This window comes from Rhodnius prolixus, unplaced genomic scaffold, assembly GCF_049639745.1.
Source record: "Rhodnius prolixus isolate KJV_2025 unplaced genomic scaffold, Rpr scaffold_1, whole genome shotgun sequence".
Lineage (NCBI taxonomy): Eukaryota > Metazoa > Arthropoda > Insecta > Hemiptera > Reduviidae > Rhodnius > Rhodnius prolixus.
The window spans coordinates 14,837,381-14,862,384 of record NW_027411581.1 but is presented as its reverse complement, the minus strand read 5'-3'; the positions used below and the strand labels follow the sequence as shown (position 1 = coordinate 14,862,384).

Genomic DNA, 25,004 nt, shown 5'->3' with positions numbered 1-25,004 from the left:
AATAGCCCTTTTATAAGTAGAAAACTTGAAACTAAGAAAAAGAAAAAAAAACAGAACAATGATTTTAAACTTTGGTCCTTGCGTTTCTTTTGGTATTGTCATTCGTTTTGGTTTTTCTTTGATCTCAATTAAATTTTAAACTGGTTAATTACAGTTCTGTTCACCCGAACGGATGAACTGAACGCATCTATAGTGCGCGATTTACTTCTTTCTTCCTCCTTCGTTAAGTACTCTTTATGAACTTCCTAGTCTGAAGAAATCTTAATGTATCCTTCCAGTGGTACTCCAATACCTCATTTACACGGTGCTTTTTTTTCTTCCTTGCGTCACGCGAGGAGCAAGGTGTGGAGGAAGTAAGCACAAGTGATCGTCAAAGAGTTTCCAGAATCTTCGGGCGCTACATACTTGTATTTTCGAATAAAGTCTTATTTTGGAAAATTAATTAATTTATCTTATTTGTTTTTCTATTTCCATCTAAGGTTCAATTTATGTATCAATTTAAGGAGTAATGTTAATAATAATAAGCGAAAGTAGAAGAATTAGCTCTGTGGTTAGCGTATACTGGATTCCCGGGAGATCCCAGGTTTCAATCCAGCTGCTCTCTCTTCATAGTTTCTAGAAGTTTCGTTCATAGTACATATAACAGGTGATGGACAGTGTTGTCTTAGACGGCAGCTTCAGTTTTCTGTGAAAAGCTCCGGGCGGGAACGATGTTAATGCGCTTTAAATTAAAAAAAAAAAAAATACTATACTTGAACATTATTAGGTTTCTTTAATGAAACCATTTCAAAAAATGTCGCTTTAAACTAAAAAAAAAAATATTTTTTAAAGAATTACTTCCGGATGACTGATATTGGCCAATACTTTGTTGTCGCATCCTTTGGTGAAGTACAAGTGAAATACCAGATTTGAAGAATTGTACCTTTTGAGTAAGCTACTTTTAAAATTTTGAAATCAACTTCTTTTTTATGTAGAAATTGTAACATCATTTATTTTATCCGTCACAGCATCCTTGTACACTGTGTATCCATGATCGGTTTCAGACCTTCATCCATCAATAGAGGTACAATAATCAAGTGGAAGAATTCCACTTCTAAAGTGGATACATAGGCCAAATTGAAACTATAAACATGCGGGCTAGAATGAATAAAATCAACGACATTAGCCAGCACTGTAGACCGAACCATATTTTCAACAATTGGTAAGTTTTGTGATAACTTAGTTTAGAGAAGGAAAGATGAATATTAACACTAATTTTTGTTTTGCGAAAGAAACAACGTTTTACTAAATAAAATATTTGTTTCATATTTTTTAAACATTATGTATTAAACAAAAAAGAAATCGATCTATTGACACCGAGTTACCACATATTTTTGCTCAATAAGTACAAAGTAGTAAAACTCTAAAAGAACTTTTACATCTTCGACAAATGACGGTCGTACCCTCTTAAGAAAAAAGAGAATAAAAAGATGGCCGGATATTGATGGTGTAAGTTGTTTGTAGCTGTAATACGTATCCATTTCGACTAGTCAACTTTTACAGAGAGACTTTTCACGAATAAGAGGATAAACTTCAATGAAATAAAAAAAATATTTATATTTATCAATTTCTCAGCTTTTATTTTCTTTTATGTGGTGGAAAATTCATTGTTGGGAATTTCATTGTTTTCTTTGGAAGTACGCTTCGACCGTTTCCTCGACACGGCGGCCATTCAAACTGATTTCCCGTTTTTAAACAAGTTAGAAATCGGGATGATTTCGAATTGGTAAATTTTGAAACTGATTAACTTAAACTTACTTTTAAGTTTCTCTTACTTAATGATAAGTAAAGATATTAAGTAATTTTGAATTCCCGAATAGCACAAAAAGTGGTTTTAGGAAAAACAATAGATCAAATACTTTTTGGTACAAATTCGTACCTTTGTGAACGAAATTCCATAACCTAAAGGACTTCCATAACTGATGGGAATTTTTTTCTTAAATTAATTCTTAAAAAATTAACGAAGTATTGTTATCGTATCCAATTTTCGAAAACAAGTATTTCACTGGATAGTTTTTCTGGTCCTAAGTAAATGTGTTACTCTAAAAATCAGAGTTTGAAGTACCTATGTTACTTCAACTGGGAAAACTACTTTAATACTACTCTGCATTTTCATATTTTCTAAGATTTTATCAAAAGAAAAGTCTCTACGATTCTCTTCAAACTAGGCGAACACGTTATATAAATGAAGGACTATTATCTGCAGCACCAATACCAGAGAATTGTCTTCGAGATCATGTGTTTGTGAGCTAAACTGCTAAACTTGAGATAATCACTAGCAACATGGCTCTTTCTAGCTATATGTTGCATCAAGAATGTTGTTCGATGAAATGAACTGCACTGTGAGATAGCAGAGAAAGATTCGAAATTTTCTTCATTATTTCGCTGACTTGGACGAAGGAAAACCTTTCAAAAAAATTCAGTTTCTTGTAACCAATAAGAATACAAATGATATCTACAATTTTCAAAATTATTTAAGAGTATAATTTGGTAAATAGAGAACTATTTCCGTTTTTCTCTTTTTTATTGCAAAAATAATGTTCAAACCTTTATTTGAAAGTTTAAAAGCACTTATGGATGCAAAGTTTTAGCAGAATTGTTAAACCCAACCCTAGTGAATACGACTTTTATTATGGGTATACAGTTATACTATAAATCTCCTTAAGAGTACTACAGAAGTGGCAGGGAACCAGGCAAAATGGTTATAATTAGTTTTTAAAAAACTTTTATACTAGTACGATGCCGAAGTCCTTTCGTACCTAGCAGCAAATGGGATGGTAAAGGGTTCCATCCCTTTACCCTAATAGGGCACAATCGGCATCCAACATATGTACTTCATTCCTTTTTTTTTTTGAAATCTTTTAATTTATTTTGCTTTGTAGATCCCACTTCTTATTCTTTTTTAAAATTTTAAATTAAGCTCTATATCGCATTAAAATGAAGGCTGCTCTTCAATTTTATCCTGCTATGAAGTTATAGTCAGTAACTGACTCTATCAACATTCTTAAACAAGTGATGCCTTTCTTCAATACTTCTTACTTCTTCTCTCGCAATGAAAGGCGAGTAACCCGTTGCCTGTGCTCTCGAGGTCAACGCAGCTAGAAAAAGAACGGTGAAGACTATGAAAAAAGGAGATTTAGGAATCTTCCAACTGAGTTTCATCACTTGAATTCGAAGGAGCAAAGTCTTTCGAATATCTGGATGTAATCATTTTCCCAGAATAAGCCAAGATTTAAACCAAATAGAATTACAGCAGGGAACAGATGTCTCGTGTATTACCCGATAAGCTCTACAACAGGCAAATCTCATCTGAACATCACCGCAATATAGATCCGCATTTGACTAGTTATTATTTACTGTTTGTAGACAACAGCAAACGAACAAAAAGCAAACTTCTAGTAAAGAAAGGAGTCTATAGAAGACAGCAAATCGGCTATGGTAATTCGCGAAAGCAGGAAATTGTGCTGTTTTGTTACCTCATCCGCAGATAACTCTGATTTGGTGCAGTTATGGTAGAATCTCAATCGGGACCAGCGATTTAACAATTTAGAGCAAATCAGTAGTTGTAGTTCAAGAATTCTTTGCTATGGAATGGTGTTTTCAAAGAACCCATCAGCCCAAGTCTAAGATAGAACAAGATTGTCTTGAAAATTGCCGTTATCTGCTAATTTTATTTAAAAACAAGATTTCAATAAAAAGCTACTTTTTTTTACCTACCCCACAATTATTAATCATTAATTATTCCATTTAATAAAACAAAAAATTAGTTGAAAAACATTTTAACAAAAAAAAAAAAAAGTCGTGAAGAAAATAAGAAAATTTGATCTACTAAAAGTGAACTTACCGATTTTCAGTTGCTGGTATTGTTTCCGCCTTTTGCTTCTTCTCCCTACGAATCCGGTACGGCCAACGTCTTCCGTCGACCTACCCTTACGGCGGACCCGTAACATGAGTCGCTCCAAGGCACGATGTGATCCATCCGGGGAAGACGGTTAGGTGTAGCGGCTAAACAAAAACAAGATATTTTTTTTTTAATCATATAGAAACCTATTGCGTGCAATAAATAGCCATTTTGAGTGAGTAATTTTTAAGTATGATAATAAAACACACATTTGTAATGTGTACATGTTGTCACGAAAAGAAGGAATGCTGTACATCATCTAAGTTTCTTTGGAAATAAATTACAATCAGTGAGAGAAATTCGAAAAAGTATGATATGAGACCCCCTCGCATGAAATCCTCTTGTAGCTATTTTTACAATAATAAAGTCTAAAAGGAAAGTGTCTAGTTCAGTGGGTTAGAGCGGTAGATTCCCACGCGAAGATTCTGGGCTGGAATCTCTTGAATATTCTCTTGCTAGGAGCCTCGTATCCCCAACGATGGAACTGTTTGGAGTCCCCGTCTGGGCACCATTGACCTCAGACATTGTTGCGCTACTTCTAAGTAACTACCTCTTCACCAAAAATGCTCCTAAGATCTTAGTTAGCTGGATGCTCCTTAAAACAGTTTCCCAAATTGTCTAATTGCAGCTTCCCTCTTCCCTCACAATGGCATACAGATGTTCTAAACTGCAAAATCAACTCAAACAACTAATTCCTTTTACTTCTTTAAACGACAGTAATACAATGGCGGAAATTGATAAAGAGAAACCCTTCCTCTTCACTAGTATTAGCAAGAAGTTTCCAGAAGAATGCAGACTGTTTTTCTGCAAAGGATCACATTTTGCTGTGGCATAGAACATTAGAACAAGGATAGGAAAGTGAGTAATTGAGGAAACCAAAGATAACCCCCCACGAACAGTCTATGCTTGTATCCAGGCAGGGTAATGTGAAGCCTTTCTGGGTACCGGAACATGTCAGGATAAAAGTTAATAAGCAGGAAGCTCGCCTAAGAGGGATTTTTTACAACGTTCTGGTGTTGCCCTCATGATAACCGCCAAATTGAGGTTTGGAAGATGAAGGTGTTGGAAGTGGACTGAAGAGACAGCGAAAAGAGAACAGGCAGGATGGCGTGAAGTTACTTCTTTTTCCTCAGTGTAGGATGCTATTGGGAGTTGTGCTGACTGGTCACTCTAGCGTGGTCGGTCAGTTGCACGTGATATCCAGGATGATCTGTTCGAAGAGTAGTAATTATGAAGAAAAGGTTGGAAGGACAGTGCAATTCTATAAAGCCTAGTATGACTGCTGCGTTGATATTGGGTTTAATGTACATATTTGGAGTAGGTAATTTGGTGCTGAAGGATATCGTTTACAAGGGGAATCGGAGTTGGGGAATAGGGAACCTTATTAGGGTGAGATCCTGAACTTTCCAGAAACCATAAAAATAATTATGGTTCTTAAACCTCCTCAAGTCTCAGGTTGAATATAATTAGGTAAGCAAGGAGCTTCTCGCCTTAAGCCAAACTCTCATATCTTCCTAAACCACTTCACCTTTAAAAATATTCACAACCAACTCTTGCTGTGTTTATGTTCAAAAAAGAATTTGCTTATAAAAAAGAATAAAATTCTGCACTTACAGTAAACAAAATATTGGCAAATAAAATATAGAAATTTGTATATAAAGTGAAGGATATAAGGAAGAGAGGTTACCCAATATTTTTTAATGTTTGTAAGTTGCGTAGGTGGATGTTGGTTTATATGTGTGTAGATGCATGCGATACATGTAAGATATACACGTGTACTGAGCGATCTGGCGGTGGTGGTGTAGGTCGGTGGGTCGCTAACGATGGGCCCTGGGTCAGACGTGGATATAACTTAGAGAAGCTGGGGTACCCAACGCCCAGCGATATTCGGCCCCGGGTTGAGCGGGGTTGCCTAGGCGACCAACCGCCATCCGGGACCTGTTTACTCTCCCAGCTGCTCCACCCAGTGCGCTCTATATTCCCTTCCACAAAACCTATTCCACTAATTTAGCCATTGTTAATACAAAATCTGTCTTATTATTACATTTGTTAACATCATTTAGCAATTAATTATTAATGTAGCTGCACCTGGTTGGTTGCTGGAGCAAATTAAACATAAAATTTACAAAATTCATTCAACGAACAATATGAATACAATAAATTGGCATAATTAAACATAAAGTGATTACATGGAGGGTTTCGAAGCTTTAGAAAAGAAATTGTAGCAGAAACTCGCACGAATGTCTTTAATTTTAATTCTAAAAGTTCTAGTTCATAGCTTTACTCGCAATAACAATATTTAGATATAAAAAAACGATATTTTAGAGGGAAGGCTATCGCAATTCCTCGTAAAATATTTTTACGGAAACAAATTATGGGCATGCCACAATGTGCGTAATAAAAATATGAAGTGAGAGCAAAACTGAGTGAAATGATGAATGCACAATCTCAGTAAATTGGTTCGTAAACTTTATAAAATCTAAATTTCAGAATAATATTTAGTCATTTTTATAGATATAAAAGTGGAGGAATCGTCACCTTCAAAGGAGTTATTTCACTTATTTTAAAAACCTTCCTCCCAATATAATAAGGTAATAATTCTAAAGAGCTCAATAGTAACTCTTCCAACCAGTTGTAGTTTGAACTTCAAACAGTCAACATCCCTAAAAAGTGTCTACGTACTTGTGCTCCTATTCTTACTATTCTAAATTCTTTATTCTTATTCTAAATTATTTCATTTTATTTTTTATTTTTTCCGTTCTCTTCCGCACACTCTTTATTTCCCTCCTGTGCTGTTTCCTCTTTCTCTGATTTTCTTCTCTATTCACACACTCTTACTCTCTCCTTTCTATCTTATTTTCTTCTATTTTTTTATTTTTATTTTATTTAATAAGTGGTGAAAACCTGAGTCGCTGAATATGTCAGCAGTCAGCGGCGGTCCTGGGCCCCCGGCGTCGGGCCTAAGTTCAGATAAGTTGTGTGTTGGTGATGGTAAAAGTGTCGATGTACCAAATACTAATTTAATTAACACTAAGGTGAATAATATAAATAACATTAACCCTCTGTCCACAAGGTAAATCATCGTTCACTTTTTCACAAGATGGGGTCGGATCCGACCCTGTACATTTTTTTATTTCGCCTGCTTCTCATTTTGCTTTTTTTTTTTTTAAAGTAAATTAATGTTAGTTTGTATATATAGTTTGTGGTTCCTATATCCGCTGTTTAGTCTTCTATTCTTCACATCTCATTTCTATTTCTTTATTTGAACAGCTGACTAAGGTGCCAATCATTTCGTCTGTTATAAAGTTTCCCAAGACAACGAGAATCATTTCCCTCCTTCTAAAAGCTCTCTGGCTTCACCCTTTGGCCCTGGAAGATGTGTTACAATATTTCTTTTAGGAGTTTTAGAAAATTTTGATTTAAGAGGTTTGTCAGACCATGTAATTTCCAAATTCTTTCCTAAAATAAAATTTCTTTCCTCTCTATCTTCGTCGTCTCAACTATAACTTAAGTCCTCACCTCCTGAATCGAAAACATCGTCCTGTTTATCATCATTTGATAAAAGGCCATCCTCTTTCTCAGAACATGTTTCTTCTACAGATTTGCCATCAGTCTTATATCTTAAAAACTCCGCTCATATTTCATCCTCCGTGATAAAAATATTTTTTTTACTCATTTTGATGGACTAAAAACCAATTTAGTTGTCTTGGGAAACTTGTATTTAAAAAAAAGTTCGCACTTTACAAACAAGGTGGGGTCTTATCCAACCCCAAGAGACAAAATTTTGTAAAAATGATATTAGAACTCAGTTAAAAGAATACTAAAAACATAATCTACCTACTGAACGTGTTTATCGATATTGGGAGAAAGGATACCTGGGTACATTTTGGTGCCAAAATGCGTAGTTATGCGTGCGTAGTTCAGAGAAATGTAAGAGCTGGGTCGGATCCGATCCCAGCCTTGTGGGCAGAGTGTTAATGTAAATGTGTACAAAAATACTGATGTAACTAATGATGAAAATATAAGTAATATGGAAGTGGATCGATCTGTGTCCGATTTTTCTACTAATATTAACCCAATTCAATTCTTACCCAATGAAACTGGTAACAAGAGCCAATAAAAGATCAGGTGAGATGATTTCGAGTGGTACCACTAAAGTGCATGTTCAGGAGATTGACATCTCAAAAAGAAACCAATCAATGTTTAAACTTGATTACATTAATAAAGCGAGTAAAAATCGTTATCGTCCTAACGATAAAGGTCCATATGTTATTAACCTAGAGGGTAACAAAGGTAACCTAGGAAAAGTACATAGGATGGCATTGGGCAAGTGGTTGTTTAAATCAGCAAATGCGTACACGAAGGATATAATTGATATTTCTGTTACCGGACAGAACAGAATGAAAATCACAACCAATACACCACAGGCAGCTAACAACTTATTATTCTTAAAGAACGTGAAATTGTAGCTTATATCCCTAATTTTCGAGTACAATGCACAGGTGTGATTAGGGATATTGATGTGGAATTAGATGATAATGAAGTAATACAAGAGCTTATCTCACCTTTCCCCCCTCTCGAAGTCAGACGTCTTACACGTAAAAAATATATTAACGATAAACAACTTATCGAGAAATTACCTTTTTTGTTTTATTACGATTGATAGCCAGACATTGCCACAATATGTATCCCTATATGGGGCAAGATGTAAGGTAGATCCTTATATTCCATCTATTAGACAACGCAAGAACTGTTTGAGACTTAGGCATTCAGAAGAACAGTGCAGAAGCAGAACTAGGTGTGATCATTGTGGAGAAAACCATAGAACCATTGAATGTACTGTATCTGAGGCTGTTCTGCCGACATATGTTCATTGTAAAGGAGAGCATAGATCTACTTCTAGGGACTGACCAGTTAAATTAACAAAAAACAATGAAATCAAAAATAAAATACTTAATAAAAATACATTTGCCACTGTCACAAAGAATAAATTTGATATTTTAAGCGAGGAGGAATTTCCTAATATAGCTGCAAATCGTTCTACAATACAATTATAAGTAGGGATACCAAAAAACTCAATAAACCAGAATCAGCTGGTACCGAAAAGTTTTCTAAAGAATACCGGGACTCCGTTAAATCAAATAAATTTAGAGACAACGATGTGGAGCCTATAATTCGCAAAACTAACAGTCACACTAGTATGGAAATAGAGAATAAAGGAAAACTATACAGACATTCTGCAACACATCATACACGTACAGACAGACAAATCATTAACCCATCACAAGTAAACCCACAAACTGACAGACACACGGAAGAATCACAAGATTGTAATGTGGAGTATGTCTTCCAGTTAATTAATAGAATAAAAAATTATCATTCTAATAAAAATGAAATATTTTATTGCATATAACTTGGAAGAAATTGTTTCTAAAAATAGCGATAGTTCAAAGTCAGGCAATGCTGGCCCAAAACAACAACCACAATCGAATAATACAGTAGTAACAGATACCAGCATACACACTCATCCGCAGCGCACATCCTAATACTAACTTTATTTAATAACATTATCAGCTCTACTTTCATTCTTCCACTTACATACGCACAAACAAATATGTATAACAAGTTTAATCATATTCATTGCCTCCGTCTCTAACTCTAGGAGGATATCACCTCCGAGTGGAGCGGGTCATTAAGACGTTGGGTATGGTGATTTACAACAAACTTTTATGGAGACAACACGTTGAGCAATTGGCTGAAAAGTGTGAACAGTCTTTAAACATACTGAGGTGCATCAATCGTCTGAACTATGGAGCTGACGTGCAAACATCACTGATGATCTATAGACAGCTGATCCTCTCCAGGATCGATTATGGGTGTTTCCTATATGGGGATGCCTCAAACACCCATCTGGATAAAGTCAACCGGATACAGTTCAAAGCTCTGAGGTCCTACCTGGGAGCTCTTAAATCTACTCCAACGAACGCCCTCTTAGTAGAGGATCGCGATTTTCCTTTAGATATAAGAAGGAAGTTATTGGCTTCCCGATTTGTGGTGGACAGAATAAGACAAGGTGTAAGTAACCACCTTGTTACAAAGAGAATTAGTTCCCTGGCAGCCAGGGTATTCACTGAGAGGTACTGGTATAAAAAGAAAACACCAATTTTGGTAAAGGTTTTCTGTGACTTGTCCCATTTCTCGTCCTCCCTAAGCCGTGCAGATGTCTTACCCCGATATTATTTTGACTACCTTGACCTCCTTAAAAATCCCTTCATTATAGACAGCCTCTACCATTATGATTCCGATGCACATAATAAACAACTGTAACTTTCTGTCAAAATTGGAGGACAAGTTCGCTGATTACGATCACTTTTACACGGACGGATCTAAGAGTGCGGATGGCGTGGGATGCTCAATCTGTCACCTACAGTCGGGCACAATGTTGCAATATAAACTTAACCATACTGCCACCATATTTACAGCTGAACTGATAGCTATAAACAAATGTTTATATAATATTCGGTCTGCCGACATTAAACACTCTCTCATCATGAGCGACCGTAAAAGCGTTCTTCAGAAATTGAGGAATCCTGGTAATGACCCTTCCTTCCTGGTCCTGGATACGATAAATATGATAAAGAAGTTAATTGCCAATGGCGGATCGGACTGGTTGATTTGGGTGAAGGGTCATTGTGGGCTATTAGGAAATGAAAAAGCTGATTCTGGAGCAATAAAAGCCACTCTATTACAGTCTCCATATATAAATACATTGTCTCCATCCGATATTAAAAACTACTTTAAAAAGTTATGCTATCAAAAGTGGGATGAAAGTTATACAAGATCTTCAGCTCTAAAAGGTAAATTCTACCGATCCATAGAAACTGGTATACAGCTAAAACCTTGGTACAATAATTACTCTGAAAATAGAAAATTCTACACCACAATAATCAGGCTCAGATTTAATCACAACTATTCTCCACACCACCTAGCCTGCATAGGGATCACCATAGACACAACCTGCTCCTGCGATCACGAATCCATAGCCGACTCCAACCACTTAATATTGGCCTGCAAGAAATACACTCGTGGTAGGGATCAACTGTGGAGGGCGCTAGTACGGACTGACTGCCCACTACCATCAAACTTACACACCATCCTGATACATAACAATGACGACATATACTTGGACTTGTACACATACATAAAGACGAACATCACACTATAATAGCCAATAACACACACACACACACAACAGTTTTCCTTATGTAAAAAAAAGAAGCATAATAATAATAAACAGATAAAATAAATAAATAAAAAAGGACAGACAATAGGAAAAGAAAAAATAAACAAAAACAAAGATATACTAATTGAAATTATGTGGAAATAAGTATCAACATCACGGTTGCCGGCCAAATAGTCACCAGCAGAATAACAATAATAATGGCTATCTGCCTTAGTACAGAGAAGGCCACAAAAAAACTACCAACTAATTGATACACTCTCTCGTGTCTATTGTTGGTAATCAGTGACAGAAATAATAGTTTTAAACAAGACACTCGCTGAATTTATTTATTCTTAAAAATGTTTATTTTCTAACTTGTGTCAAGCGAAAATATAATATATAATATACAAATATAATTTTGTATATACTTTTTTTTATATGCAATAAATATAAATGCGCCACTCATGGAAACGTGGAATGAAAATAGAAACAAAGGCAAGTATGTAAAGATGTTATAATTATATCTAAACTTAGTACCAAATATTTATTACAATTCTATAATTAATTTAATTATTACTAAATAAATCCATATTGGTTACTTTTAATTGTATACAAACTAAGAATTTATATGACCCATTTTTTTTGTGGCGATTGTTGAATCCGGCCTGTGGCACAAATAATTTGTCTATTTTTCCTCTTTAGGTTATATTGTTTGAGATTAGTATACCCTACAACGATTGATTTATTTCTATTGGTAATAGTTTTTCGGTGGTTTTCCATTATTCACGGATCATTTATCCGCAATTAACACGTACAATCAGGACTCTACTGCAAGTGAACTCAATCCCAGACGATTGCACTCTCGTTCACATTACTCCAGTAGATGTTACTGAATTAGAGTTAATTTGTGTTTTTCCTTAAGTTTTCTTTTATTTTATTAAATTAAACACAATAAGCTTTCAGTGTACTCGTATTCTATGTTTAGAATACATACCTTTAGGTCTATGATCATGAAGAGCCCACGGTAGCTATAGGGCAATTTACATACAATAAACATGCATAAATGATCAAATTGGATGTAAAACAATAAAGAGAGGACGGGGTGGACAGTAAAATGGGCAGATTGTAGTCTCTATTCAATTAGGAAAGCTCTCGCAGATTATACATAGTTACGAGATTTTGTGGTTGCCATAGATATCTCGACTGTTGTTTGCAGTTGAAACTTATATCTCCATAACTTTCTATGAATACACATTAACACTGTTTTAGCAGGAAAGGTAGACGTAATTATTTAAAATTTAATTGAAATAAAAGTAATTATTGGTATTTTTTTCATCCTCTCAAAGAGATAAGAGGCAGTAAAAGCCTTCCTTATTGCTCCCTTGCTAGACCTTCTCTGGAGAGGTTGGTTCCCTTTGTTCTGGGGAAGACGTCCAGGGAAAGAGTAGGAGGCGTAGCGTGGGCAGAGAGCCCCACGCTTCCTGGATAGCCTGTGCAAAGTAAAAAGTAAAGTAATCGCCTACTTTTCTTTTGTAACGTCCAACTACCAATTAGAGGTCGTGGACAGGGGCGGAAGCACGTGTTCACTTCTTTTTTTTCTAATAAATAAAAAGTAGCTACACGCGGGTTTCGAACTGTGCACCTCCAACTAGCAAACCCAAGTTTCATAACCAACTAAAACAAGAGTAGCCAACACGTAACACCCATATCACAGTGTAGCATGGCGTAGATTTTGACACTTACGAAGACTTACTGAGAAATTAAAAAAATTAAAATTATAATAATATCGTTTTCAGGAACTTTGTCAAAATCGAGTAAGATCAATTTGTACCAACGAGAAATTTCCCAAATTTACCTGATTTGGCTGTCAGATATTTGTTTTAGGTTTATATCAACATATTATGTTTGTGAACAAATACTTTCCACAATGAATAAACTAAAATCAAAATATCTCTCAAGATTACTTGATATGCATCTAAAACAACTAATTTTGTTAGCAACTCCAAGAACTAATCCAAATATAGTTGACTTGATGAAAAAACTACACATTCAAAAGCTACATTAATTAGCCTTACTTAAATCTGGTGATTTTTTGATATTTGCCACCATAATTAAAAAAAAAAATTATTAAATGACCCACTGTATGATCATTGAATATCTGAGGAAAGTTTGCCTGATCCTTATTCTTCGAAGCACTTCACAAAACGCTATATTATTTAGAATTATATAATAATTTTTTGTCTCTGTCGATGCGTGTCATCTCTGACACGCGTGTCAGAGGTCGCCATCACGGGCTTAACCTAAACGACTGAACCTTTAAAAATATTTATTAACAATAAAAACCAAAGTTCGTATTTTTGTTTTATTTATTAAAGTATTTTTTTAATCTCCACTACTCAGACTAAAATGAAAAAATGTGCTATTCGCGTTAAAATCCCATAATCAGTCAATAAATAACATTTTTTCATCTGTTCTATATTTCATTTGTTGGAAGATTTGGAAATGGAAGGCATGATTTTCTTTGTTCAGATAGTGGGCACTCTTCCCAGAAAGGGTGGCCACCCCTGGACTGGACCAACACCCGCGTCAGGTGTAGGCTGATTGGAGCATCTGGGATGGCTACTCCAGATTCTTAAGAAGGTTTTTCTAGATATTATTAATTAATAATTTTATTAATCTGGATATCTTAATAACATCAAAAATACTGCGTTCTGAGACGCCTGATTTCTAAGTTAAACTTTTTTTAATTTGTCTTATCTATTATATATAAGAGAGAGAAGTATATATTTCTCTTTTTTTTATCTAATTATAATTTCCTGCGAATACTTCAACTGGAGAAACTCTAAGAATTAAAGGACAAACAATAACTAGAAGAAAATTCGTCCTTCATTTTCTTCAATCATATTACTCTCGCTTCAACGACCTTTAATAAAATTAAAAATTACCGGAACACTCTTAATCTCGATTAATTATTTCACGAGTTTAATTTCTTTTAAAGAACAGCCTGCCGCTATCAGGTGCTTGCCAAGTTTTTTCTTATTTTTTATACATTTAACATACTCTCTCTCTCTTGTAAAACTCGGAATGTTTTTGCTAAATGTCAGTAGTCTTCTACATCGTACTGTTTCCTGTAGCCACCGACTACTTTGAGTGTAATACATGAAGCTGATGCTTTCTGATTCCATAAAAGTACTGCTTTAATTAAGCAGGTAAAGTACTCGCCTGTTTTTTTAAGGCGGGCTTAACGTCCAACTACCGATTAGATGTCTTTGACAGGTATTATTTTAATATATTGAAGAGATAGACAGATAAACTGTATGTGTACAATATTTAAAAAAAAAAAAATAAAATAAAGTACCAAAGTACTTACATTACAATATTCATTATAGTTTAAGGAATACTTAGGATATAAACAAATAGAAAAACCTGCAGCTAGAATCAGCTGTGACTGTGGCGAATGAAAGGATCATGAAAGGTTATTCCACGGTTCCATTGGTTTAGGATGACAATCTAGAATGAAGAGGAGTTTCAGTAGACCGTTTTGGATAAAGAAGTGCATAGACTAAGGATTCAGGATTGGCGAGGAATCGGTCAAATAAAAACAACTCGTCTTTTTGCCAACGTTTCGACAAATATATTGTCTTCTTCAGTTTCTGTAACTCAACCAACCCGCATAGCCACGCCCTGAATAAGACAATATATTTGTCGACACGTTGGCAAAAAGACGAATTATTTTTATTTGACCGATTCCTCGCCAATCCTAAATCCTTAGTTTAATAATTTACGGTCACGAAACCAATATATTCAGAAGTGAATGGAATAGAATAGCTTTATTGGACGAATATTTATACAATCTTACATTAAATAAAAGGCTACAGAAAAACGTAAAGCATTTTCGGCTTGGTAAATTACCGTCAGCCTAGAGTTGCTGGTTTTATATTTACATAACTGAGAAAAAAAAATAATAGTAACAATAAAATATAGGCAAAATTCAACTAAAAAATAATATTTCTTCTGATTTACAATTGATATGTTTTTAGCTGTTGTACTCAGCTATGAGAAAAGCCCGATACTTGTAAGCGGTAATGCGGTAATAAAATGTTTCCATCCTTCACCATTCAACAGGAATATGACTTCGGAAAGAGTCAGATACTTTTTCCCAGCCACTTTATTCTATATTCGGTCAGGACTCAACAGACACCTACGTAGTGATATAAATCCTCCTGTTCTTCTCTATCACACAGGGCACATCATCTCTGTTGCTGTGATCTAATTACATTAAGAGAGAGATTAAGTGCCCACGTAATTTAAAGATCACTCTTATGAAGTTCAAGTTATTCACATCAATTATGTAGCGCCTGCCTGCTGGATCCAGCATAAGATCTTTATATAAACAATGGAATCTGGACCCATTTGCCCTCTCAACCATTGCACTCCGTAATTCTGTTTTAAGGTTAGCGAGAATGTCATCTAAATTTATGTCATCATAATGTGGAAAAGTAACACCATACTTGTTACACAAATCAAGGTTATCCTTGTGCCAATAAATATTATATTTAATTATTTCCTGTGCGAGGATTCTCGGCAATCTTGTATTCGGCATTGCAAACACTTTCTTTAAATAATTAAAATGAAGCTGCAAAGTGTAGAAGTAAATCGGCAGAAAATCAGATTCCAGGTAAGCTATACATATATCGAGGGGTACGGACTGGTAGTGAAAACAGTTTTTTTATAAAAAATATATTTAACTTTTCTACTTCCTCGAAATTTTGATGGCCTCACGCCTGACTTGAGTAACAAATAACTGAACGCACTGCTGCATTATATATGTACTTCTAATTTTTTTTTGAAATAGGGATTTCATTTTCATTTATAAACTTTCTATATGTGATATTTATCGCCAACTTGGCCTTATGCAATTTATCCAAAAAGTGTGGTTTAAGATTTACTAGTGGGGTAAGACCAATACTAAAATAATTGTAAAAATTAACAGTTTCCAGTCTTTTTCCTTCTAGGTACCATTTTTCATTATTTGCTAATCGCCCACTCTTCCGGAATACCATCACTTTGGATTTAGTTAAATTAACTGCAAGATTCCAAGTACTCGTATTACAATAACTCACAAGCCTATTAATCATCATCTGCAGGACGTTTCGCTCAGGTGCTACCAAAACTAAATCATCAGCGTACATGAGACAGCGGACATTCACACCCCCTATCCTAGTACCACCTTCAATGAAGTCATAGAAATCATTTATAAATAAAGAAAAAAAACTAGGAGAGAGTAAACATCCCTGCCTCAACCCCACCGACGTAACAAACGCTTCTGATAGTCCTTTACTAGTCCAAACAGATGATTCTGTATTTTTGTATAAAGCCTGAAGGGCATTTATAAATTTATTTGACACGCCTAATGTGAAAAGTTTATAAAATAATGAGTTTCTATCAGGCGAATCGAAGGCAGCCTTAAAATCAATGAAACAGCAGTACATTTTGTGTCTTTTTTTTACGAGTTTGTAGTTTAATTAAACAAAGCAAATTAAATATATTATCTACAGTAGAATATCCGATTCGAAACCCCACCTGACATTCATTTAAAACATTATTTTCCTCCATCCACAGTTGCAACCTCAACAATAGCAAACCAGAAAATAACCTGGCAATACAATCCATAAAAGATATTTTCCTCTGTAATTACTTACAATGTTGGTTTTCCCTTTCTTAAACAGCGGGAAAATTATTGATTTTGAAAAGCTGTCTGGGATATTGGAACTATCGTAAATCAAATTAAAATATTGCAAAGGTTTTTCCAAAAAAACATCCGGGCAATCTTTAAAGAATTTATATGGAATACGGTCGTATCCTGGAGCTTTACCATTCTTAGCCCTGTTTAACACTTGCTTTAGTTCTTGAAATTGAAAAGCTATATCTAAATATTCATTCGAAATAAAGGGAGGGGCATACGAAATCGGCGAGGCCTGCACAGGAGGGTTCAACAACTGACTGAAATAATTAACCCATCGCTCACAAGTTATTCCTGGACAACCAACGAATTTTTCTATTTTTCACAAAATTTATCAATTCCCAAAAGTCTATCGAATCTTTAACTGTTCTAAATTTATCAATAATTCTTAGATGAAATTCTCTTTTTTTTATTCTGACACAGTATCTTAAAATTTAGATTAGACAGTAAATAAAGTTCTTTAATTAAATAACAATTAGTTTTTCTATATAAATTCAACAGGTTAAAAGTTGTCATTCTTAAAGCCACACACTGAAAATCAAACCATTTCTCTCTGAACTGGCATTTAAACTTATTTTCAATTTGATTAGTATTCCCTAAATACGCTGCCCTCTTAATAATATTTACAAACAAATTTACACCTTCTTGTGGATCATCCGGGATATCTATCTGCATGTTTTGCATTAAATTATTTATATTATCCTTAAAATTTAAGGCATCATAACCAGTCCATTTAAGTTTTGGTAAAATTGGAAACAAATTTTCTTTATGGGTTCTTTCCATGTTTAGAGGCATATGATCAGAAAAGATTTCTGCTCTTACTTGAAAGTCCTTTATTAATGCTAATATACTCATGGAGACACTACATAAATCTATAACAGAGTTACCTCTTGGCCCTAAATATGTAAATTCTCCTTTCTGATCACCAGGAGTCCTACCATATAATACTATCAACACAAAGTCAGAACAGAATCCAAGAAAATGCTCTCCCTTATTGTTAATAGTGGCATCCTTAGACTTTCTTTCGGAACTTAAATTTAACCCCACTATATCCAGTTCTTCAGGAATGACCTGATTCTCAGAGATTCTTACATTACAGTCCCAAATTAAAATTAAATTTGCGCTATCAGCCTGACGAAACATGTTACTGATTTTATCTAAATCCTCTTTCCATTCGTTAATTCGTATATAAACCGGAAGTAAATAAAAATTAACATCCCGACAACTGTAATGAATAACAAATTGGTTATCTATTTTTCGAAAACTGAAACCCTTCGAAATTAACTGATTACTAATCCCATATAAATTACCGCCATGGCTATCCCATAAACTTTACATTTCTCAAAGCGTCCCCCCACCATAACTGAAAACCAGAAAACAATTTCCCAAATAAACAAAATCTTCTTCTACCAAAAAGGTTTCATAAAGTAAAAAAATATCATAACTTTTGACAAACTCAAAAAAAGCTACTTTTTCTTTTTTATTTCTTAAACCGCAAACATTATAGCTTAAAATCGAACAACACTTATCATCATTATCACTTCTCACTTTCTGACACTCTGTTTCACTATTTCTAATCACTACTTCCTCTTGTTTGTTGACACCTTCTTATCAGCCGTCTCCATCTCCACGTCCACTGATATAGATGCACCATTTTCCTGGTTTCCACTTTGAGTATTTAATTCCAACATATTCTTAAAAGCTCGTAAGTCCTCCTCAGGAAAAACTATATTCAACTCCTTCGCCAATATTTCGAACCCATCCTTACCTTCACACTTAAACATTCTTCAAAATTCAAATAAAACCTCCTCCCTTTTAAGATAAAGAACTCATTCCTCATCTGAATCAATGCATTTCTATCAAATTCTATTATCTTTCTTCTAATCTTCATTAGGCAACCTCTTCTTCGCCTGGAAAGATCTTTATGTATAACTATGCCAGTACCCTTTAACTTCTCAGCACTTTTTAATATATCCCAGGTAGCTTCTTCTGTATTAAATTCCGCCAGAATAATATCTTGGCTATTATAGCTTTTTTAAACTATAGGCTTTAATGATGCCAAAATTTTTAACCTGCAAAACGCCCTCACAAAGCTCTTTCACAACTCTAACATTATCCTCACTGGCATTTCTCTTCACACCTCTAAAAATCAGATTTTGTGCTTTACTTTTATTAACCAAATTCTCTACAATATTATTCAACCTCCTCTCTCTGATTTTTATCTCCTCTATTTCTTTTTTTAATGCTTTATTTTCTACTAATAAACAATCCACTTTATTTACTAGTGCTTTAAAGTCTTCCTTCGACGGCAAGCCTTCGCTGAATACTTTCAATCTGCGGTCAAACAATTCACTAATACTTTCTAACGACAATTCCATATCGCTATCTTCCCTTTGAAACTTTTTATTTTTAATCTCTTCCGGTGAATTCTTACTTCTTCTCCGTTTGTTCGCACTATTGTGTAGTGGACTCGATTTGATTATTTCCCTTTCTCTTTTATTCATAAAAATAAATAGTTCGTAAGAATATTATTTACAATTACAAGTATTTTTCTATAATTATGAGTAATTTCTTCTAAATGTATTTAGCGAAACCAATTGACAATGAAATCAGTAGCAGAATAAATCTGTTGAAAATGAAATTATTAGGTTGCAATTATTTACGTTTGTTTCTACGGTTATAAGGTCTGATACTTTTAGATGGGCCTTTGAAACTTAGGACTTTGTGACGTAGTATAACGGAGCGTGACGCGTGCCGCTTATCGCTGTCAGCTGACAGATAACTTATCGGATTATGACGTCAAATCCCTCTCCTAGTAATAAGTCATGCAAACTTAAGCAGACATACCTGAACATATAGCTCCAATACGAAATTTCTATAAATTATTTTAATACTTTTCACAAAAACGGCTCGATAGATTTTCTTGAAAAATCACACAATTGTTCAAATCACATTAAATTCAATATTTGCAAATTTTGAACACTGAAAATCGCCTACAACTATACAAACTCAAAAAATGTGCGGACAAGAAGTTCACAGTATCACAGTTCACGAGCAACTCCTATTCAGAAGTGTATAAAGATTATGGAAGCTAACTTATGGAGGGAGTCGATTCAAGTACGTCAAGGAGAGTCAGTCGCAAGCCTGAAAAATTCGTACTGCGTTGTCAGAAGTTTCTTAATGCTTCTACTACGATCGTACTTCTCTTCTTATTCTTACCAAGGAAGAAAAGATAAAACCTCAAAAAAAAAAAAAAAAAGTTTTTTAATAAATAGCATTACAAGAGAAAATGCAGAATTTAATTTAGCAAATTATAAAAAATTAATAAGTAGAATTTTAGAACGAAACTACCATGATTTTTATTTACGGGTAAATAAGTTATTTGCAACATGTGTGGAGAATGGGGTATGGAGGCAAACTCCATGGGAATGAGTGGGAGACGATATAGAGCTGGAGTGTAGGAGTGTCGTGCGGTATGTAGTACTGTGGCATCGACGGCGGTCACAGACAATAGCGTCAGCGATAAGGGAGAACAGCGATGGCACAGAGTACAGCAGCTACCAGCCAGTGCACATCTCTACTGGTGAAAGACAATGGGTGGTGAAAAGTGGAACCACTCCGCAAGGTAGCACGGGAATGGTTGGTTGTACAGAGATAGTTTGTTTGGCCTGCCCAGGGATGGCAGGCAATGCTTACCACCGGATCTGGCGTTCCCAGCGGGGCGCACCCTTCATTCAATTAGCTATATAGAGGACTTTAGGGGAAATGTCAAAAGATATGGCAACACAACATAGCTTGCCCCATCCTTGTTACCGCCACTTCACCTCTATCCAGAACTGAGCATTCAAACCAGGAGAAGGGTAGCACATCTGCGCTGTTACAAAAATATAACTGTCAACAAGCATTTCATTGGTAACCACTAACACAGCTTCTGTAGCTGTTGCAACTAATACACTGAAACACATCTCATAGCAATCAGGCCATCGCATCTCTCTTCTCTTAGAGGCTGTGACGACTAAAACATCTCGTATCTTCCAACACCTTTACCACACATACTGTTTCCCATAAAAGAAAAAACATATTTGTTTACTATTATTTATAAAGAAAAAAATCAATTTTCATGATTCTAAAAATATAGATGACATTAATATTAAACAATGTTTTTCTTTCTTTCTGTTATGAAGGAAGCACGATGTCATAACTCTCCAAGAATAAGCAGTAAAATCTATGAAAATAAACTTAAAACCTAACATCTAACTTAAATTAAAACATCCAGAGACTGAAAATAATTTGGATAAAACGGTAAAGCCGTTCTATACAAACGAACTCACGGTATACACTGATATACATTCAATTTAAACAAATGTTGGTAGTACTGCACATAAATATCATTATCAGGTATTAATTTCAATTATAAAATACATGTTAAAAATATGATTAGGTCAGCAGTAATGGATAATATCTTCGATTTTATCCATCGTAACAAGGCAGGTTTATTGCATCCCTGATCAGTTTCAGACACTAAGTGCAGTACGAGCCAGAAGCAAAAGTAATGTCGAAATCTCTATACCAAACTTAAAGTTATTTTAATGATGGATGTCTGAAACCGGTTACTAATACAATAAACATGAGTGATGGATAAAATTATAGATATAAAATATTGTGTAAAATGAGAGACATCCTTCCTTCTCATATCTACTAACATATCCTAGAATCGCATCTATAAGATCGACATTCTAGAGTCATCTGCAGAGCTGCAGACTCTACTATCCATTTAGCCAGAGCTGGTGTGCCCTAGGGTAGCATCCTAGGTCCTCTTCTAATGGTGAATCAAAACTAATGTTCTAAACTAAATCAAAATATATAGTATTTACTCTTAAACGAAAAATCCTACCTCCCATCTTTAGCAGCCAAACTCCTATACCAACTGTGGACGCTACCTTGGACTGTACCTAGACAAACGGTTGACATGGAATCCCCCATACTAGACTGAAAAGCCAGCAAACTACTTTACAAACGATCGAAACTCAACCTACTAACAAAAGACTTTCTGTTACTGCGATCTATTTGGTCAAACGGCATCGAAGTATGGGGATCGACTAAACGTTTCCACTCTTTACACATCCAGTCACTGCAGCCTAAAAATACTTCAGAAAATTTCTAACGCTCCGTTTTATGTACCTAATCTCACAAGCTGCAATGATCTCCAAATCCCTTTCATTCCTCTGCAGTAGCTCATTTAATCAAACACCTTCATTTTTTAGCAATACCAGGAAATCCTCCAAAGAGACTGAAGAGAAGATGGTGTGTTATCCTACTATCAACTGATGCAGAAGTAAAGTTCTATAAAGATTAAAAAATATATATCTAATATATAAAATTCTCGTGTCACGGTGTTCGAACTTGAACTCCTCCGAAACGGCTCGATCGATTTTTGTGATACTTAGCGTGATTGTCGGCCAGGGTGGAGAATCGGCCAACATCTATTTTTCATCCCCCTAAATGTTAAGGGTAGTCCACCCTTAAATTTTTTTTTTTATTTTTTAGGCAAAATTTTTTGTTTTTATTTTTTTATGACACATCATACAAAAATACATACAACCCTAAATTTTTACCCCTCTACGATCAACCCTTATATTTTATTTGTTAATTAAAAACTTTAATTTTTTTTAGTAAAATTTTTTTTTTATTTTTTGATGACTTACAATAAAAATACCCCGCCAGGTGTCTCCACTTATCCAGCAAACATTACGTAGTAGGGATGAGGACGAAGCCGGTCTCCTGTCTTACTCACGAACGATACAGCGCTTGATCATGCTATAAATCCACCGAAAACTACGCTCACCGAATTTTTTGAATTGTGCAATCGTGCGGATGCTTTTGGTGCCTTCGCACAAACACTGCTCTATTCTGAAGTTCCGCGGTATTTTACATGGGCTCAATCGAAAAAATGGATACCCCGCAAGCAAGGGATACCAGTTGATGCGTGCCCCGGTTTATTCAAATCAAATAGTTTGGGTCGTGTATATACCGTCAATCCAAGGCAGACTGAGTGCTTTTATCTGCGACTATTGTTGGTTAATGTCACCGGACCATTGTCATTTCAAGATATACGGAAGGTAGATGGACAACAGTATCCTACGTATAAAGATGCATGCCTTGCTCTAGGCTTGCTAGAAGACGACAATCATTGGGACAGCATGCTTGCTGAAGCAGCATTAAACTGCACAGGAACACAAATTCGTCTACTATTTGCTATAGTACTGACTACATGTTTCCCGGCCCGAGCACAAATGTTGTGGGATAATCACAAAGATTCAATGACTGATGATATATTGTATCGACATCGTACAAGGTGCAACGATCTAACAATATCATTCAGTGAAGCAATGTACAATGAAGCATTGATTGCTATCGAGGATCTTTGCATTGCTATTGCGAATTTACCAATCAGTCATTTCGGTATGGGCTCACCGAATCGTGCCAATTGAATTCAAACGCACTCAATTCCCAATTAGATTGGCATTCGCTATGACAATCAATAAGTCACAAGGACAAACATTGTCTGTATGTGGCTTAGATTTGGAACCACCGTGCTTCTCCCACGGACAACTATATGTGGGATGTTCTCGCGTGGGAAAACCATCCAGTTTGTTTGTGTTGGCTAAAGACGGACTAACCAAAAATATTGTACACTCTATTGCGCTAAGAGATTAATTTTTTTTTTTTTCAACTGCCATAATTGATAGTAAAAATATAAATATTTATTTTTGATGTTTAGATAGCTATCAAAGACTGTTGTTTAAAATATATTCGTTACTCTAATAAATTTAACTATAAAAATGTTTCCTAGAAATAACATACATGGCAAAACAACGTTTGCCGGGTCAGCTAGTTGATTAATAAAAACAATTCTCAATAAGTGCAATAAAACATTTATTAATGTTGACATCAGTAATCAAAAGAGAAAATTACAGCCGAATTGAAACAGTTTCGATCAATCAGTAAAGATGACAGTGAGTGAAGAATGAATGAAGTCATTCCTCTAAGAAAATCATCCATCTATTTGCTGACATCCTCTACTTATAGCTAGATCTACTAGCTGGCACCTCAAACACTCATATATCCTCGATTTACCGTTTATAATAATGTCCTACACTTTCTCATCGACAAACCACATATTTTAGGTTTGTTAAACATATTGTTGTGGCAGAGAATGTCTTGTCAGTCATGAATCTTGTAACATTTAGTGTCATTCATATTTATGATATTGTCACAATAAATGATATATGCCTGCCTTTATTAGGATGTCTACTTCCTGCTTGAAGAACTGTTTATTTTATTTTTTTCTCTATTTTCGATTTGATCTTCACTTCTATTTTGGGTATTCCCGATAACATTGTTTTTCTTTCTTATCCCAAAGTATCGATCTTTTTCAAAGTATCGATCTCAACAGATCAACCTAATTAACTTGTCGAATGATACTGTAAAGGAGATTATACGTTTTCTAGTTTTCAGATAATTTAAAATCAGATATTTCCGCACTATGAGTAGGCAATTCCAGCCTGCTGTATCAGATTGATTATGAAAGGATTGATTGTGGTCTCTACATAAATTTCCTGTTTACACGTTTCACCTGTTGCTAATAATCGTAATTTATGGCTGATCGTATTGTTTCATCCGGTGGTATTTCTAATATTTCATTTTGCAGAAATCATTTAGCAATCAGCAGAAAAGTCTAGGAAGATGAAAATATCTAAATTCCTAAATATTTCCCCCTTTTTTTAATAATTCAATTTAAAGAGGGTTAACAATTAGATTATTGATGCCTAAAGTTTTTTTTTTTCAGTGCACCGCCAATCTCCGGATGCAGTTCTCTCATTATAGTTAACACTGTCAATTACGTCAGTGAGCCTATGAAGAGAAAATCTAAGAGCTAGCAGCTGGATTCGATCATCTTCAGAATCGGATACACTAACCACTAAACTAATCCTTTCTCTTAATATTATGTTTTCCCTAATCCTCTTAGTAGTGAAATTATCACAGTTACCACTCTATCACAGTGAAGTTGGGTAATTCACGTTATTTAATTTTTCCTG

General features: G+C 34.9%; 1 protein-coding gene across 5 annotated transcripts in view; it reads right to left on the bottom strand.

Moving 5' to 3' along the window:
- The window catches only part of mAChR-A (muscarinic Acetylcholine Receptor, A-type), a 154,336-nt gene that overhangs the window by 113,589 nt on the left and 15,743 nt on the right, over positions 1–25,004 (bottom strand). For all 5 annotated transcript variants that reach the window (XM_074113815.1, XM_074113784.1, XM_074113800.1 and 2 more), the window contains exon 2: positions 3,884–4,044. The gene's annotated coding sequence lies outside the window, so the exon portion shown is untranslated. The remainder of the gene's footprint in view (positions 1–3,883; positions 4,045–25,004) is intronic.